Raw genomic sequence first — 6,318 nt, forward strand, 5'->3', positions numbered from 1 at the left:
ATTCATTGCTGGCCATTCTGCAGCCTGGGGTGTGAAGGAGAAAAATGCAACTGTGTGTGTGGACAAATCCCAGCTCTATTTGGAGAGAAATATAAGGTGCTTCATTATTCTGCTGGCCGACTCTCTCTCTCTCTCTCTAATGGTGCGGGGAGTTTTTTAAAGTGTAAATGATCACATTTTATTTAAATTGTACAATTCCATTTGAGTCATAGAATCTACAGTGCAGAAGGAGGCTATTTGGCCCATCGAGCCTGCACCAATAACAATCCCACCCAGGCCATATCCCCGTAACCCCATGTATTTACCCTGTTAATCCCCCTGACACTAAGGGGCAATTTAGCATGGCCAATCCACCTAACCCACACATCTTTGAAATGTGGGAGGAAACCGGAGCACCCGGAGGAAACCCACCCAGACACGGGGAGAACGTGCAAACTCCACACAGACAGTGACCCAAGGCCAGAATTGAATCTAGATCCCTGGCGCTGTGAGGCAGCAGTGCTAACCACTGTGACACTGTGCCGCCCCTTAATTACAATTAGTTCAGCTGCCCACAATCGGAGATGATAACTTCCTTGGAGGTTTTTCCACCTTGGCTGCCCAATTTTTCCATCTCCTTCACACCTTCCATCCCGCTACCGCAGAACCAAATACAACATGTTTTCCATCCAGCTATTTAGTTTTCTCAGTGCAGAGAAAGAACTAGGGTCCACTTGTATTTGGCCCAGCATTAACCACAGACAGGATACCAGATCCTGTGTGCTTCCAGCTGAAAATTCTCATCCTTAAACCTTTCACCATAAATGGACTTCCCACCAGTGCCATTGTGCTTTGTGAAGTGCTGGCACATGAATTTGGGGAATGATTCTGTGGAATGTAGAGCCCTTGTAACCAAATCCTTTCTCACCAGTGTGCAATGCGTGGAAATTTTCTGCAGTTTTTGGAACCACACCATAGGCACACGGTGGCACAGTGGTTAGCACTGCTGCCTCACAGCGCCAGGACCCAGGTTCAATTCCTGGCTTGGGTCACTGTCGGTGTGGAGTCTGCACATTCTCCCTGTATCTGCGTGGGTTTCCTCTGGGTGCTCCGGTTTCCCCCCAGTCTGAAAGATGTGCTGGTTAGGTGCATTGGCCATGCTAAATTCTCCCTCAGTGTCCCTGAACAGGTGCTGGAGTGTGGCGACTAGAGGAATTTCACAGTAACTTCACTGCAGTGTTAATGCAAACCTTACTTGTGACTAATAAATAAACTTTACTTTATATCAGCCTTTGAGCTCCATCACGATCCGGAAACATCCAGGAAACAAGCATTTCTGAGCAGCCATTCTGATTCCCTTTACAACCAAGAGCGATTGTCAGTCTGCTCATGGTGTGGGTACATATAACCCATTCCACTCACCAATACTGGACTCGCTGGAAAATAAGTGATAGTGTACTTAGTTCTTTTCCAGCAATGGCGTCGTAAATGTCCGGCACTTTTTAATAACGTGCGTGAGATCTTCTCTGCCTTTTATGCCAAACACATTATGTGTACATGTTGTACACTTAGTTTTCATACCACACCAAGTACCAACCCGAGTGCAATCTGAGTGGACACAATATTCGGAATGGACCAGATACAGGGTTGTTTGGAAATCTAATGTATTATAAATTCAGGTTTAAATGAGAACACTTAGACATAAGCGATGTAATTTCCGAATTTAATTGCCTGCCCAGCAAATTGTAATTGAGGGATTCCGCTGAACTGAGGGCAATTTACTAGAGATTATATTCCAGTCTTAAATTTAAAGATTACATTTATTTATTACTTTTTGGTGAATTTGAATGATGTCACTGTTAGGAAATCTCTCAATGATCGGGGCAATGCAGGACACAGATTAGGGAAACGACCCAATTACATTGTCCAGGTGTCCTGACCTAAAATCAGAGGCTTCTCTATTTCCTGAATTTAGAAAAATTGAACTAAAAATTAAGGGTGCGTTGGTCCACTAGAACTGATTCAACTTATTTCATTTAGTACCCAGACAGGATTGAGATACTTTCATCCCTTGGGTACTGATCACCATACAAACATGGTAGGCACCCACCTTCAGGAAGTTATTTGCCAATAAATCAGACTTGTAATATTAAACTGGATCCAATGTTCTGCTTTACAAAATAAGACTATGAATTTACCATCTGGAAAGACTGAAGCAACATCCCAGTGGCGTGAAGCTGCAGCTTCTAAGATGGCTGAAAATTTGCATCACTGAACACAAATTCCAAAACAATGAAGGCAACCTGTCTAGAAAGCCCCAGCTGGAACAGTTGCCATAAAGAATGTGAATTGGATAATTTCCTAACCCATTGACAGAACATCCCAACAATCAGCAGCACAGGACAGCACAGTGTCACAGCGGTTAGCACTGCTGCCTCACAGCGCCAGGCATCTGGGTTCGATTCCCGGCTTGGGTCACTGTCTGTGTGGAGTTTGCACGTTCTCCTCATGTCTGCGTGGGTTTCCTCTGGTTTCCCTCCCACAGTCCAAAGATGGATTGGCTATGCTAAATTGCCCCTTGTCAGGGGGACTAGCTAGGGTAAATGCATGGAGTTGTGGGGATAGGGCCTGGGTGGGATTGTGGTTGGTGCAGGCTGAATGGCCTCCTTTTGCACTGTAGGATTCTATTACTCTATGATCACCTGGATGGGGACTACATATTAGATGTAATCATCCCAGACTGAGGAATTCTGGCTGAGAAAGGAACTCATCCTAGCCTTAATCTAATCAAGTTGAAGCCATCCACCTGGAATACACTTGCCACGGTCATATTTGGGGCATTGGTCAGTTGGTGAAAGGGGATCGGGTGACAGCTAACTTTTTTTGTGCTTAAGAAGTTGTTTTATCCTGCCAAAGATGAGTAGGAATGATGCTGAAGTGGCAAGAATGCTCTGTGGGCCTCATTCTCTCTCTCCAGCCATCTGGTAAGCTTGAACCCTATCTGCTGATTTTGATTATCCACGTGTGCCAAGATCTTACAAAGAACTCAACACACCGGCTGTAGTCTCCAGAACAGATAAATCATCCGTCTACATCTGTTCACCACCTCAACACTGAAACTAGCAGGATCACCAAACCCAACTTAGTTCCACCCAAGTCATCCAGCTATGAGAATCGTATCACTTTCATCTTTATTAGACTTAAAAGTAGCATTAATTCTATCCTCCCAATCTTAACTTACTGACATGTGCGAAGCCTGGAGCATCATCATATTTCTTAAATCAGGTTAAATACAATAAAAACTACTCCCTTTTCATTTAAAAAAACCCCAAGAAAACCTGTCTGTGGTCTTTAATGCCATGGCACATGCTGAATTAGCAAGCATATCCTTAAATACATAATGCAGTCAAATGAATGGGAAAAGAGGGAGCCGTCTTCCAAAGATGTGCAGGTTGGGTGGATTGACTATTCAAAATTGCCCCTTCGGTTAGATGGATGGGAAAATGTGTGGGGTTACAGGGATAGAGTGGGAGAAGAGGGCCTGAGTAAGATACTCTGTCAGAGAGTCGGTATAAACTTGAAGGGCCAGATGGCCTCTCCTGCACTGTAGGGATTCTATGATCTCACGCCCTCCTTGCCTGATCCTAATAGAAACCATGAAACAAACTAACATGAGCAATGCTGGGCTTTGATAAGGACAGTAAATACATTTTACAATATAGGTAGCCTAATGTACTTTAAACTTATATTGTCAGAATAGCCCATCGTAAAAAAAATAATGGGCTGAAGACAACAGAACTGCTGAATTTCTGTCTTTTGTTTTAAGGAGTTGCAGCACAATGGTGTGCACCAATGTAGTTGCTGAGTCAACCCAATCAGCAGTCGGCTAGAAAATACTGGGTATCAGTTCCAGCAAGTTGCTCTGAGTTTTGGAGCATTCTGAAGAGTCCCATGCATTCAGGAACATTAAACTTTTAAGTCCCTTTGTCCCAAATTTGCCATTTCTTTTCCTCAAGTTAGACAGGTGTAACAGAATTTTGAGCTGTATAAATTAATATGTCCAATTTATGAAAAGGACATTAAATCTACAGATAGCAGAGAGGACAGCTTCAGCAAGATGGCCCAAGGAATGGGATGCGATAATTAATAGACTTAAAGCATTGCAACTAGCTCCAATACAAAGAGATTTCATGAAGATTTTAAAATGAAGAGTTTTGGTAAGAATACCAAGACTAATTCCAACTGCTTGGGGAATTCGAACTGCTTGGGATGAAGACCAATCGATAATCATGACCAAGTGTGTTCGATTAGCTTGTGTGTGGAATGTTTGGTGACAGGAAATGGATAAGGTAGACATAGTTTTCATCTTTTCAGGGAAAAGTGGCTGAATATTTATAGTAGTTAAAAGGGCTATTGGGGGGCAAGACAGAAAATGGGATTGCTCCAAAAATGCCAATACAGACACAGTGGGCTGAATGCTCATTCTAAACTGTATCTGGAAACCCAGTAATTGTGTTTGGACCTTTGTAGATATAAACACCTTCTTCTGTGGAACCATATTTGTCTCCCTACTTAAGTATTTTGGGTTGCATGTGGCACTGTTTCATTTATGAATGATGCTTATCTGAAAAGTTGAGTAACTGAATAGTTAACAGCTTTCAAAATACTATGTTCACATATCCTGCACTTTTAATATTCTTACTAGGTTCTTAAATGCAAACTTTTATTGTTCATCAATAGGGTTCGTGGTGGGAGATATAGGAAGGATATCAGAGGTAGGTTCTTTACGCAGAGTGGTTGGGGTGTGGAATGGACTGCCTTCAGTGATAGTGAAGTCAGACACTTTAGGAACATTTAAGCGGTTATTGGATAGGCACATGGAGCACACCAGGATGATAGGGAGTGGGATAGCTTGATCTTGGTTTCAGATAAAGCTCGGCACAGCATCGTGGGCCGAAGGGCCTGTTCTGTGCTGTACTGTTCTATGTTCTATATCACTAATTGTGACTTTTAAGGGGCATCTGGACAAATACATGAATAGGATGGGAATAGAGGGATATGGTCACCAGAAGGGTAGAGGGTTCAGTCAGGCAGCATGGTCGGTGCAGGCTTGGAGGGCCAAAGGGCCTGTCCTTGTGCTGTCATTTTCTTTGTTCTTTGTAATTGCTATGTTTTGCATTTGTAGTCTGTAAAATATCAGTGTTTTATTATATAATATATATATATATACACACACACCATTCTGAAATGAGTTTCATAACATTCAATCCAAATGGACACTAGGGCAAGCATAATTGTTAATCCACAGGGGGTGCAACTCCACAAAGGTACATTATTTTTTTAAAAGCAGAGTTTCTGTATCAGAATATGCAAGTTTTGTTTAGGAGATTGCAAGCATAGACAATTATGTATAGGACACAAATATGTAACATGGAATTGTGTGGAAAGGTTTATATGCATTTCTATATATATACACACTATACAAAATCCCCAGCTGTTTTTTTTAAAACATTCAGATGGAGTTATTTCAATCCATTCTGTAAGTTTAAGTATTAATAAAAATATTGAATGTGTGCTTGTAAACCTTTAAATTTATAAATGCTTCTTTAACATTTCCAAAACTAAAACACCTACACATATTTCAGACCCAAGTCCCAAAACTATATTTAGTTTTGCACTTATTCATTCTGCACGTGGTTAACAAAAAGTAGAGACCAGTGCTGTTATAACTTTACTGCCGACACCGAGCACTGTTATTTTCAAGCTCCTCCATAGCCTCATCCTTCATCTGCAACCTTCTCCAACCTAGAAAGACCTCCAATTCTGGACCCTCAAGCACCCCCAATTTGGATTGTTCCACCATTGGCAGCCATGCCTTCAGCTGCTGAAGCCCTAAGCTCTGGGATTCCCTCCCTAAATCCCTCCACCTCTCTTAAAACCTGCTTCTTTCAGTAGTTTGTGGCTATCTGTTCTAATATCTCGTGTGGTCCCAAGTGTCAAATTTGGTTACCAATCTTCTCTTGAAGTGCCTTGGGACACTTAGAATCATAGAAACCCTACAGTGCAAAAAGAGACCATTTGGCCCATCGGGTCTGCACTGACCACACTCCCACCCAGGCCCTATCCCCATATCCCTAGATATTTACCCGCTAATCCCTCTAACCTACGCATCTCAGGACACTAAGGGGCAATTTTAGCATGGCCAATCAACCTAACCCGCACATCTTTGGACTGTGGGAGGAAACCGGAGCACCCGGAGGAAACTCACGCAGACATGAGGAGAATGTGCAAGCTCCACACAGACAGTGACCCAAGATGGGAATCGAACCCAGGTCCCTG

General features: G+C 42.6%; 1 pseudogene; it reads right to left on the reverse strand.

The window, feature by feature from the left end:
* Positions 1-538: 538 nt before the first annotated feature.
* LOC144503063 (peptidyl-prolyl cis-trans isomerase A pseudogene) lies at positions 539-4,270 on the reverse strand (annotated as a pseudogene).
* Between the last annotated feature and the right edge of the window lie 2,048 nt (positions 4,271-6,318).

The sequence above is a fragment of the Mustelus asterias genome, chromosome 13 (genome assembly GCF_964213995.1).
Source record: "Mustelus asterias chromosome 13, sMusAst1.hap1.1, whole genome shotgun sequence".
Lineage (NCBI taxonomy): Eukaryota > Metazoa > Chordata > Chondrichthyes > Carcharhiniformes > Triakidae > Mustelus > Mustelus asterias.